The sequence below is a fragment of the Podarcis liolepis genome (genome assembly GCF_965112155.1).
Source record: "Podarcis liolepis genome assembly, chromosome: 8".
Classification (NCBI taxonomy): Eukaryota; Metazoa; Chordata; class Lepidosauria; order Squamata; family Lacertidae; genus Podarcis; species Podarcis liolepis.
The window spans coordinates 60,671,126-60,684,341 of NC_139560.1; the positions used below are offsets into that span (position 1 = coordinate 60,671,126).

A 13,216-nucleotide genomic window follows, 5' to 3' on the forward strand; every position below is an offset into this window, starting at 1 on the left:
CAATATTGTGGTCTACACTGACAATGTTTACAAAGGAAAGTTACATCAGAAAGGCAGGGATGCAATGTGACTTAATCAGTTTCTGTGACGCCTTAAAATAATTACCATTTTTATTGTGGCATAAGCTTTCTTGGACTAGAACTCACTTACCTGTAACTGCACCAAAACTGTTACTTTTTATAGTGTCAGGACTCACGTCGAACTTCATGCAGTGAGTTAACATGGCTACCTGCCTATGACTTGGTCTGCATCTGGAGGGCACCACCTGGATTACAAATTCAGCTATATAGATCATATTGGTTAGATCAGGCATGGCCAAACTTAGCCCTCCAGCTGTTTTGGGACTACGATTCCCATCATCCCTTACTACTGGCCCTGTTAGCTAGGGATGATGGGAGTTGTAGTCCCAAAACAGCTAGAGGGCCAAGTTTGGCCATGCCTGGGTTACATAGTCTCTTTTAAATCATTGCGTTGGAGCCAGAGATCCTATGATTGACCTACTCATGAAGCCTCCTGTGAATGGAAGTGGGTGGGAGGTGATTTTAACTGTTTCCCCCGCTGATCCATTGGAATTTCCAGAAATCTGCTCTGAACAGTTGGAGGGCCCCCTGGGAAGAGTATGGACGCTAGTGTAGGAGAAGGGGAAATTGGCAAAACTTGCCTCTCCTCCATGAATGGATGAAGCCACTGTTATTTTTGCTACATTTCCCAGACATGGTAATTCACATATTTTATAGTAACTGAATATCAAATTATTTTTCCAGGAATGTCTGGTGATTACTGTGGAAGGCTTCATATTAAGTTTAATTATCTCTTTGAGTTTTCTCAGTTTAATTTTTATAAACTTGTTATAGCAAAAATTCTTCACTTGTTGATTTTATACGGGAAGGAAGGACAGGAAATCAGAGTTTGATATTGCATGTTGGTGGAACTCTGATTTATAGTTCTGAATTCCCCCCCTACAAACCATAGTTTCCCTGTTCAGAAGTAACTGTTGCAAATCAAGAGTTGCACAAAAAACAAGAAACAAGGACATTGTTAATCCATACAAGCAGGGAGTGGCAGGGTGAGTGCATAAACACAGGACTCATGGTGCTTCTGAACTGACTTGAATGAGGTCATAGCGACTGCAGCATCAAGTGACAACTTGAATGTGTGCAAAATGCTGTTGCAGATCAAGCAGAGCTGACAATATGGTGGAGAGCCTACCCCCCCTTTGTCTTTTTTACAGGCCAGTTGCCTATTCTCATCCTGCACTTTCCGTAGAATGCAAGACAACGGTCCCCCCCCCCATGATAGGCAGAAAGGGAACCAGTGGACCACAAAGCAGAAGGTGTTGTTACTGCATCATTTTGTGCTACCTCAGAACTCCTAAAGAATAAGGCCGGATCTCTGGCCTATTGACAAACTCGAGCACACAGCTTTTTGCTGGTTGCTGTTAACACATTCAGCACACAATCCATCAAGTGAGGTTCATGCATGTGCAAATCTGTCCACAGTCTGAGTAACGGAGTGCTTTTTATTCTAAAAAGATATTTAGGGGTATTGTCATTTTGACTCAAGAAAATCACCGGGAAAGGAAATGAAGCCACCATTGGATTCACAAAATGTTTAGGGGTATGCGTCCCCCTGCATCCGCCCAGAAAAAGCACTGCCTATATAATTGCCTATATTTCCATTTATTTATTTTTAATCCTATAGTTTTCCTCCCCCTGCTTGGGTCAGTTTCATTTATAGTGCTACAAATGTAGCAGTTCGCTGTTTGCATGGCTTGTGTTCCAATGCAATTTCAGCTCTAAATCCTTCACTGGTCTCCTGTGGGTTTTGGAACCTAGTGGTCAGGGATTCTTCTTAAATTGAGGTGACCAGAACTGGACACAGTACTCCAGGTGTGGTCTGACCAAGGCAGAGGTATTACTCCTTCCATCGATCTGGACAATATACTTCTATTGGTTCAGCCTAGACTAGCATTAATTTTTTTTTTTTTTTTGCTGCTGCATCACACTGTTGATTCATGTTATGCTAGGGGTCTATTGAGACCCCTAGATTCTTTTCACATTTACTACTGGCAAGTCTAAGAACACCTAAAGCCAGCCTACTGCTTTGCAATGATGGGGCATAAACGGAACAAAACAATCATTTTACCAGAAACGGCAACACTGATTTTTCAATCCACATTCTTCAGAGGCCAAAAAAAAAAAAAAATTGTCTCCTGGCTTGTTTGTTGTAGAGGCAAAAGCATTCAGTAATTGAATGTTTTGAGACGTTTTGTATTCTCATATCGGGAATTAACTGCATTTCCTCTCTTCATAAGATATATTTCTCTTTGAATTTCCCTTTAAAGAGTATGTCCAGACAAGGAATATCCTGACCACAATCCCTGGTTTACCCGGTGTCTTTTAAAGTTATAGCTAAATTACAAAGTTATCTCAGATGTGGGTTTGAACTTCCTTCCATCTGCCACAAGCCTCCCTATTTTGTGGCTCTTTGCCTTGTTTTTCCCCTCCCCACCCCCAGCCAAGAAAGAAAAAAATATAAAGAAAAGTTGTATCTGGAAAAAAGCTCTGGAAGATTAGCAGATCTAATAGCTTAAATATTAAAATCTTTATTCACAATACCACTGCATTTATGTTTCATGTGTGCCTCAGATCCTGTTAATAACGGAAGGTCCCCTGAGTCCATAGTTCCTAGGAGATTCAGCAGAATTCAAACCCTGCATGTAGCATATCTGGATGTTATAGAAAACAGGTTGATGGATATAGATATAACCCAGCAGGGTTGCTCTTGCCTTATTACCTGCTAGATATCCTAATGATGCTAAAGCTTTCTCTTCTCTCCTCCCCTCTCCAAAACATGCACATAAGACTAACATAATGCCAATATTGTCTTAGTTAAATGGCAGTTTAGTCTTAAATACACTTACCAGGGAGTAGGCCTCTTTGAGCATAGTGACCCTTGCTTCTAAGTAAACATGCCTAGGATTGTACTGTATTTTTCTGGGTTGCAGGAAGTTCATGTGGAGTCTGAGGCCCCACATACAAACAATTGAAGTTTACTTCTTAGAAACATAAAAATTGTAGCAGTTGCTAGATAACCTGAAGGCATGAAATGGCTAGAATTGGTCACCATGCTGTGAACTGACATGGAAATTGCCTCTTTTTGCACTTTCAGGCAGAAACCCCAAATTGTGAGCCAAACTGAGGTGCTTTTAAGACATTTCCTTTCCACGAGGAGACTAGTGCTAGCCATTTAATTTTTTTAATTGGCTCCTCAAGCAAGTTACAGTCCACAGAGTGTACATTACGTTAGGGATATAATATAGGTGAAAGGTGGTTTTTTAAAAAGTTTTTTGCCTTTTGGTTACCGGCAGTTGATGTCTGATCCAGGTTCCAGTCTTTTCCACAGGGAGGAGGAAACTGCAGGTGGACTCATTGACTGGCTAATGTCAAAAGATGCCAACCCACAGAAAAAAGCCTTGAGATCTCCAGTGCAATTGCCTGAACTTGCTCTAAGCCTGCCTTTATAAGCACAGAGGGTTCCATTAAGCCATTGCCCCGTGATTTTTCAGGACCAAGTGCATTTAGATTTAATGTACCTGGCTCAGGACACTTCTCTGTTTAATCAAGCGACTGCTTATTTTGGCTGATTTTTAAGGTTCTGTTTGTTAATTGTGGCATTTACTCAGCCCCTGGTGGGTTAGCTAGTTCCTGATTATCATTCCATGTTAAAACTGTTGAAGGAGCCGCTGCTACTCCTAGCAGAGACTCCAGGGGCGGAAGCCTTGGTGTGAACAGGCTGCAGCAGGCTAAGGGCCCAGCTATGCATTACATGCGCATGTGTGTTAACCAAAACCTGACAGCTGCTTCCTCGGAAAGCGGTTATGGGGCTGGATGTGTTTTGGGTTGAGAGAGCAGTCTTTTGGGGCCAGAGGAAGGCCAAGGTGCTTAACCCATATGTATCTGGAAGGAAAGGGTTTCTTACATGCATTGGTGCAAGCCATGCAGTTCTTCCTTCAATTGCTTGTTGCAGCCCCTCTCCACGAGAAGCAAAATGTTTTGTTTATTCATTCATGGCAACCTACATCCATCCCTCCATCTCTGCACAAGGGAGAGTTTGGCGAGTAGTGATATTTCAGGTATAATGGAGAATAAGATGGAAGATTTGGCTGCAGAAGCCTTAAAAATGCTGGGAATGCCCTGTCAACCCTTTCCATGTATGCCAAGAATGCAAATTTCCTACTTATATAGCACACTAAATGATAATCTTTCTTGCTGAATGCTGCTGCTTGGCTTTTGGGGGTGACAGCGGCAATGGGGGGTGGGAATATTTTGGAAATCTGTTTCATATAGAAGTGACCTTTATCAAGAGGTTTTTCCGGCCTGCTTTTTCATGTTTCTTGTGTTCAGTAAACTGGGATCTATCTATACCTCTCTTTTCAGTTGATCATTCTGCTGAGATGACCAGCTTTGTCTTTCATATCCTTGCAACGTGAAACTTGTAATCAGCCTAGGCCGCGCTATCAAATTTGTTTTTAAATATATTAAAAATGCTTACAAGAGCTAATTTTGTAGGGTGTAGTTCTCACTCTGAATGTCATGTGGAATATTTTGTAATAATGCCTAGGTTAACAATGATAGTCTTGCTGTATTGTGGAGAAAAAAGAAGGCTTCTGTTCAAACCCAGCTGGATTTCAGGCTTAATTCATTGCTCTATGGTGGGATCACCACAGCTGCTATGGGGGCCTTTACAAATGCAAAAAAGCTGTCAGTGTTTGTTTTATCCAATGCATAAGCGATGAGGCCAAGTTGAGGAATCCATTCCAACATGCAGTGTACATGCTGTAGGCGTTGTTTTTATAGCATTGCTGTTTTATTTTGAACTTTAAAATAACTTGACACACAAGGGGCTTGAGGGTGGGTGGGGGGAAACATTCTTGGGATGGGGAAAAATACAATTTAAACAACTTCTGTCATGTTCTCTCTCTCTCTCTTTTTTTTTTTAGGATAACCACTCAGCACAATTAATTTTCTGTTAATGATTGTAAGCGGCCATGAAATTATTTGGGAAGATTCCAAAATTAGTATCATGCTGGAAATCAGTGAAGGGCTGTTTTTAGTCATATATTGGTTTCCCTCATTTTATTAGTCTTCCAATGTGGGTGTGAGAGAGAGAAAGAGAGAGAGAGAGAGAGAGAGAGAGAGAGAGAGAGAGAAAGAAAGAAAGAAAGAAAGAAAGAAAGAAAGAAAGAAAGAAAGAAAAGGCCTAAAGTGATGAAGCTGTCATAGCTTCCTCCTCCTCCAGGAATCCTGGGACTTCTGTGAGCAGGTTAATTTACCTCTAGCAGAATTATTAGTGCCTTCAAAGACATTATAATCCCTTGAGAAAATTGAAGATGGTGAAAGATTTTTAGGGCACGTATGCCTTGAGCTGTAGTAGGTCTTTCTATAGTAGTGACTAAGGCCACACAGACAGAAGCAACAGATGTGTATTGGCACTTTTATTTTTTGGTTTTACAGTTAAAAATCTCTCTCTGTAAAATAAAACTGAATGCAGTTTGTTTTGGTTTCAAGTGGATACAATACTTCATCCCAGTGACATTGGTGTCGACGTTGTTTTTTCTTTTAGAAATCCATCTGACCACTTCTTTCTCTACTTTCCCTTCTGTTTGCCAAATACTAAGTAGAACTCCTTCCAGCCAATTAAAGAATAACATTGATTCATTTCACACATTGCTGCTTAACAATGCAAGTCATGGCATTTCACTTGGGGCTGAGATTTTTTTTTGCCTCCGCGTGACATCCAGTTCTTTTTAGCTCCAAAAATACTGGGACTCTTGCCTGGAGTTCTCTGCACCATGTGCCAGGCTAATGTGTCATATATTTACAATATCATTCCTTGCCCATTTCCTAGGTTCCCCCCATCAGTCTTTCTCCAGCTATTACTATATCAGCTTTTATTTTTAATTTGTACCTACAGTGGTAACTGCAGGCCATGGTCCAGGTGTGGGCAATCACGTGGTATTTCCCCCATCCATAGCTTATCACAGTTTTGGATTTCATTGCCTATAATCCTGTCTTTAAAACTGGATCATAGTTTTGACATAGTTTGTAGGTTGTAAAATGGAAAATAAGCCTCCAGATGTTGAAAATTACAGCTCTAGGGTGCAATCCAGGGAAAGTAAGATACATCTAAGTGTGCAATCCTGCATCCTGTTACATGGCTTAAATTCCGTTGAAATTTTAAGCAACCTACCTCTGTGTGTAGGATTGCAGGTTTCAAATCCACTGAAGTCTGAGTAGGTCAAGTGTTGAATTGTATACGCCTGTTTTCTCTGGGTTGTACCACCAGCCTCAGCTATTCATGTTTCTTCAAATCCCAATAAAATCAATACTTGTTGGGGTAATTTTATCTTTACTTTGGGGTGGAAACTGTGTGGTGTGGGTTTATGGTTTAGGAAAAATGTTTGCAGCTTCTGCCCAAGGGAAAGTTACTGTACCTCTGTATGAATTTCCTCAAGGGTAACTGGAATGGTGTGGGCAAATCGCTGTGAACGTGGACTAGTAAGGAATGCTGCTCCTTGCAAAAGGATCACTGACACAATCTGAGTAACATCATATGTGACAGAGTCTCAGAATGACTCTGGGAGACTTTTAAAACAACAACAACATAGGATCTGACATAAGTTTCATTTTAATGTTTATGCTCAGTGAAGGCAATGTAGTTCAAGGATTCTGTTGACTTCTAAGAATTTCTAACTACGTAGTCTTCTCCACCTCCACTCTTGAAAATGGCTGAAAGGTGTGGGAACACATTGTTCAGTGGTGACTGACTTGTACTATGTGGTGCTTAATTTCTTTTTGTGTTGACATTTAAAAAACAACAGTGTTTTAAAAATGCATTTGTGGATACAGTACAGGCAATTGACAAAGTGCTTACTTGACACCTACTCCTGCTGGCTAGAATGGGAATTTTGCTTGATTTCCAGGAATATACTTCTGCCGCAGCCACTCCTGTCCTCTTACCTTGTGGCTTTTCGTAGTGCCATCTGTGATATTAATGGTTTGAAGGGGGTGTGAAGTGCTTGTTCAATCAGGAGTCAGTGGGAGTTATTTACAGGGAAGCTGGAATCTACTAAAACCGCTGGTTTCCTTATAAGATGTTTGCCTCTATAGGACCACCCCCCATCCCCAGTCAGGGAGCTGACCAGTTCATTTAGGTGTACCTGTGACTGAGGGTTTCAAAGTCAAATATTACAAGGATGTGAACTGAACACGCTCATTCTTTTTGTTTCACTCTGAGTTTTATCGCTAAGTTTAATAGATCAGGATTTCCCTGCTTGGGTTATTGTGGGCAGATGGAGCCCGTTTCAAAATTTCCATGTGAATTTGTGGCATTTAGGGCAGCCCCTTGAACTGGGGAATAATCAAAACATAGGTTGTATATGTCTGGAAAGACAGGCTGGACATCTGGTAACATTAGTGTATTACAGTTGTTAGACTTAGAAGTATATTTGTTCTAGAGCAGCTGGTGACTGCAATAAAGACTCTCACCAGTTTTAAAGGGTTTGCAATGTTGAGGCTCTGGTGGTGCAACAGGGTTCCTCTCCTGACCCCTCTGGGTGCCCTCAAAAAGGTGGAGGAGAGGAAACGGAAGTCCTGTTGTGCCAACAGAACTAAGTCCATGGAGCATTGGATACAACTCTAGATGTATGTCCTGCCCTTCCTCCCTAGGGAGTCCATGATGGTGGACAGCAAAAACAACAACAACAACACCCCTTTTAAACTAAAAATGTTTTTATACTTCTGCTTTTCTAAAATCCCTAATGACAGAAAATATTGATATGTTTCTGGAACTATGTATTCAGTAGGCCACAGTTCTTCACCTTGTCCCATCTTGGCATCTGTTGGAAGCATCCCTACTTCTTGTGCAGGTTGAGAAGGTTGCCTTCCACCAGCAAGAGGAGGAAGAAAAGCCTCTTTAAATTAACACATGGGTAAGAAAGGGCATGACACACCGTGCTTTGTCCTTGCATGCATCAAGGTGTGTCAGCAGATACTAGGGGTGTGCTGTCTTGTGGGCAGGTGAAGTGCAAGGAGTGAAAGGTAAGCAAGAGGTGGAAGGCAAGGCTTGGCAACACCTACTTTATTCACGCCCCAGAAAGTAAGCTATATAGCAGTGGAGTTAAAAGAGCAGAACATGGTGAATTTGGATAATTACGGTTTTTATATTCTGCGGTGGTTTCTGTAACTCCTAGTTTATTGTAAATGTGCAGGGACTTCCAAGAGGTATGTGGACTGTGCTCTTGATTGTAACAAAAACACATTCTCATTCCTTTTCATGCCTTCTTCAAATAAGCCACAAACAAGTAAAATTAATTTAATTAACCACTTAATTCTGACAGTCATATGTTTCAGCTGAATCTCCCTCTGATTGCAGGTCTGCCTTTTATGCTTTCAAAGCACTGGATGAAAAACTGATTTTTGCTTCATGTGGCATTAAAAATTCCTAACCAAGTTAGTTCTAAATTAGGATGAAAAATGGATATACTTCCTGTTGGGGGGGAGGCACAAAAAAGCACTTATCTTTTCATCTTTAAAGAGATAGTCATAGCAATAGATTTCTACTGTTTCTGAATTACTTTTAATGGCATGTCTTTTATGTTTACTCCTGACTTATTTTTGTTCATGTTTGCTAACTCAGAAGGTTGGTCCCACCTCCAAAAAATACTATTTTGAGATAACAGTGATATTTTCTTAACCAGCTCTTTCAAAAATATTAAAGTTCATAATTGACAAACTGTATTTGTAATTGCTCTGCATGCGTTTAGATTGTTAGGAGGAATGGCAGCCAAGGTTAGTTTCCATTAGTACAAGGAGGGAGAAGCCAGTGTCAATGGGGGAGTGGAATGAACACAGGCCTTGCTGAAAGGACAAGTTTAACATTAGTGCCAGCCACTGAGCTGCAAATTCCTTTTGGTGAACCTTGTTCATTGGTCCCAGTGAAGCATTAGGCACTGGCAGGAAGCTGCCTTGTATCAAATCAGACCATGGGTCAATCTAACTCAAAGTCAGTCTATTCTATGCTGTCTGGCTGCAGTTCTCCAGGGTTTCAGATGGGAGTCTTTCCCAGCCCAACCTGGAAATGCCAGAAATTGAAGCTGGGACCCTTTTCATACAAAGGATGTGTTCTGTCACTGAACTGTGACCCTTCTCCAAGATGCTTGCCTTTCTGCTGCCTATCTCTGACTCTTACTTCTGTACAGGGGGACCAAAATTGGATCCAGCCTAGCTTCCTTCTCTAGTCTGTAGCAGGGAGGAAGGATGGTGTGACTATACTGTGCGAGTGAGTTGAAGAGGAGAGTAGACTGTCCCTCTTATTACTTTTTAAAAACATTAATATAACCACAAAACAGAAATGGAAAGGTAGAGACTTTCAGAACTTGGAGCCAAGTATAATTAAAAGCCAAGGAAGTTCTGGTTAAGGGTGCTTCATCTTTTTTTCTATGTTTTTTTTTTGGGGGGGGGGAACATCCTCCTCAAACATGAAATTTAGCTGCTTAGGATCTCAGATGAAAAATGCAAGCAGTTGTGTACATGCATTAAAGAAGTCTTTAATTTTGGCGTGTCCACCTGTATTAGTCCACAGGCTGCCTTAATGAGCTCAGTCTGGAGGTGTGTGCTGATGTCTTCGGTTGACAGTTCTGCTACGAGGGAGAGAACATTAACTTGTGTGATCTCCCCCCCCAAAAAATGTCATGCTATGACAAATGCTCATAACTAAGCATCCAAAAGTTCAAAGGAGCACAAAGGGTCTGAATTAAGCTATGAGTACTGGATGGACAGCATCTACAACAAAACTAAAGAAAGGCAAGAATCCATTCACTTTTGTCGCTGGAGTCAGTCAGCGCCCCCCCCCCAGGTGGGGAAAAGACTGCAAGGCAGATACCAGGTCCCTCAGGGCTTACAGCAATCCTGCTGCACATCAACTCTTCTGTTTCAATCACATGAAATCTCTTTACATTTTACTGCATGCTAAAAGCAGCACCGGTTTTTTTAATTATTTTTGTTTTATTAGGAGCTGTTGCTTTTTGTGTAAGCATTAGATGATAGTCAGTGGGTTTGTTTTCCTCAGCATATGTGTCCTCCCCCTTTTTCTTTTTGGAAAGCCTTTCCCCGTCATGCTGGCTTCTGTTCTCTCTTTTTGTTCTTTTTGTTAATGGAATGTGTTTTCTGCCCCCACCCCCACCCTTGAATACCGTATGTGGGATGTCATTTTGAATTCGTTTTACAAAGTGATTATACAGAAACTTTTCAAACAAGCACATGTTTTTAGAAAGCAGCAGCAGCAGCACCTGTCCTGTTTCATTGCTCAAGCAATCTAGCCAGCAAGATGCCATTTGAAGCCTATTGACATCCAAGCTCTATTGATGTGACTTAATTTCATGGGCGTTTGAGTTCCAATTTTCAGGCCTCCCATATCCTCCTTAGCACCCTGGCTTAAGGCTGCCCAGGCCACACTGTCCCATCAGAGCAAGTAAGCTAATGACATCCAAAGGCGTTATGTGCCCCCCCCCCCCCGTCTGACTGTGATATCAGAGGAAATCAGCCAGTGGTAGGGCAGGCAGACAAGACAAGGCTGAGGCTGAAGGGGCTGTTGCAGGAGTGGATACATCAGAGGAAGGGGTCTTTTGGGAGAATGGAAAATGCAGTACTTATGGGTCCTTAGCTAGTATCTAAATAAACTGTCCTGCTCTTTTTACTTTTAAACTGCATTTATTGAATTAAATTAAAAGTGCTGTCTTTTGACAGAATATCTAGAGCAGCTCATTCGGTAAAGCATGAGACTCTTTTAACCTGAGGGTTGGGGGTTTGAGTCCTACGTTGGGGTGTTGGACTAGATGAGCCCTGTGACCCCTTTCCACGCTACGATTCTAAAACTAAGAGTGCTTAAGTAGGACTATGAAACCATTTTAATAAGATGTAAGGTGTGCCTGTTTCAGAAGCCAACTATACTGCCAAAATTGTGCATCAACGCGTAATTTCACTGTAAGTGTTTCTCTCCTTCTTAAACAAAAAAAAATCTAAACTGTCACATCACCTGCATTTTACTCTTCTGTATGATACATACTAAATGTACTTTCTTAAGTAATAACCTTTTCCGTTTTATCTTTGACTGTTGGCTTTTATGAGCTGATGTGAACATGGTGTTTTGCATGGTCAGTTTCATTATGCAGAACTATGTGGGACTGGCATTTTCTAAAAGGCTGCCATTTCCAGAGGATGATGGCTCTGTTCATGCATCAAGCCAGATGATAATAATAAAAATCAGTTAGCATGCCAAATCATGGCTTGCTGAACTCATAATTTAGAACCCAGACAATGGTTTGAGTTTATTAACAAACTGGCAAACCATGGTTTGTCCCATGTTTTAATGGTTTCTTATTTTATTTGTCTAATTTCATTTTCTGTTGAGTTAGCACTCTAGTTTTTAGCTATGATGGCCCCCAAAGGTGGTGCAGCAGCTACAACTGGCTAAATGAATATATGTATCTTTTGTTTTGAGAGTGTTGTTTTTTCAAAGATCATTAAATCTGAACTATTCCGGCTATTAAACCATGATTTAGTACACAGAGAATGAATGTTGTGTTTTTTCTTGGGTACCTTAATGAAAGACAGCTGGTGTTTTATTAAACCATGGTTTCCCATTATATGTAAACTACTGAGGTACAATGCACGGATTTGAGTGTTGAATTCTGATCTGATCAGTGAAGCTCCTTTGCGCCAGTCACTGTCTCTCAGCCTAACCTACCTCCCAAAGTTGTTAGGATAAATGGTGAGCAGAGGAAACATGCACACCACCTTGAGCTTGGCCTTGAGGAAAGTTGGGATAGAAATGTAATAATAAACAAAATTGGGGAAAGGACGGAATGGGAGACTGTGGTTGAATGAACCATGACTGATGTGCTGAAGCGGGATTTGTAGTTGGAAGTGGAAATATAAAGCAGCATAGAAATTCAGCCCTCTTCTGCATGTGACCTGCAGCAGTTGGTATTTGGAGGCAGTGGTTCTGATTTATTAGACTCCTTATATCTGAATCAAGCTAGTGAAATTCTGTTGTCATCCAGAGCAGTCATACACTGCTGCTGTAGAAACCCAGTTTTCCATTCATATCACTGCCTTTGGATCGTGTGACTGGTACCAGAGAGAGAGAGAGAGAGAGAGAGAGAGAGAGAGAGAGAGTTTGACTTTCTGCTCTGTAGTGTGAGGTTCTAGAAGTCAAATAACATAATGCAGTCAATTTCTCTTATTGCTTCTCTCAGCTTCAGAGAAAGAAAAGTCTATTGTGCTTCATGTATTTAACTTTGCATCACATCTGTCAGCAATTTAGACTTAGACAGTGGCAACACCATCTTCCTGACATTAGCTTACTTAATACTGCTTAGAAAAGAAAAATACAGAACCAGGTTATTTCTGGTGAAATGCAAAACACAGCTTTAAAGCATGCTATGTGCACATTAGGCTGTGTGCAAATAAGGTAGGATGTCGACAGCTACATCGAGGAGAATAAATAACTGACTAAAAGGAAGCCTTTGGGATTTTCATTTTTCTTTTTCTGTCCTTAGTGACATGGAATGGTTTGCAAGTAACAGTGCTGTGGCGTTGGCTGTTGCTGCAACTTATCTGCTCCCAGATAGGCCTATTCTCATTGTGCTGGTGGGGCTTCTGAGGGGTAAATCTGGCAATGCAGGTTGGTTCAGCGACTTTGCATGGAAGTTGGTGCAGCTTAAGTCAGTGTAGAGTTGTTGAGCTGTCCACTTTATTATCCACATAATCCCAACCTTCAGTTTCCGACTGTGTTCAAAATTTGTCAGGCGCCAGGCCCATTTTGCACTTGGCTATCGACCACTTGTGACCAAGTGAAGGTGCCCAGTTGCCAGGATGGCACCTGACATCTCCACCATCTGGACGGGCATGCCTGAGGATCCTTCACACACACAAACAACAGATCTTGTAGAATTCTATCTGTGATATTTTATCTGTACAATCTAAACAAATTTCAGGAATGAAAAGGTTGTATTGAAAAATATGACTTTCGAACCATCTGGCTCTAAAATTGTGACCAGACATTCCGTCTGGGTGACTGTAACCCTGGTTTAAGGAGCCATTTGGCACTTAGTTTATATATCTGAGTTTCTAATACTGCTTTCCAACATCAG

General features: G+C 41.2%; 1 protein-coding gene and 1 long non-coding RNA gene across 5 annotated transcripts in view; both read left to right on the forward strand.

Annotated features, from left to right (window-relative positions):
* The window catches only part of JARID2 (jumonji and AT-rich interaction domain containing 2), a 187,313-nt gene that overhangs the window by 10,554 nt on the left and 163,543 nt on the right, over positions 1 to 13,216 (forward strand). The window lies entirely within an intron of this gene.
* Positions 5,001 to 5,556, forward strand: LOC310714489. The gene is made up of 2 exons (XR_014529833.1): positions 5,001 to 5,154; positions 5,192 to 5,556. It is a non-coding gene; the product is annotated as an uncharacterized lncRNA (long non-coding RNA).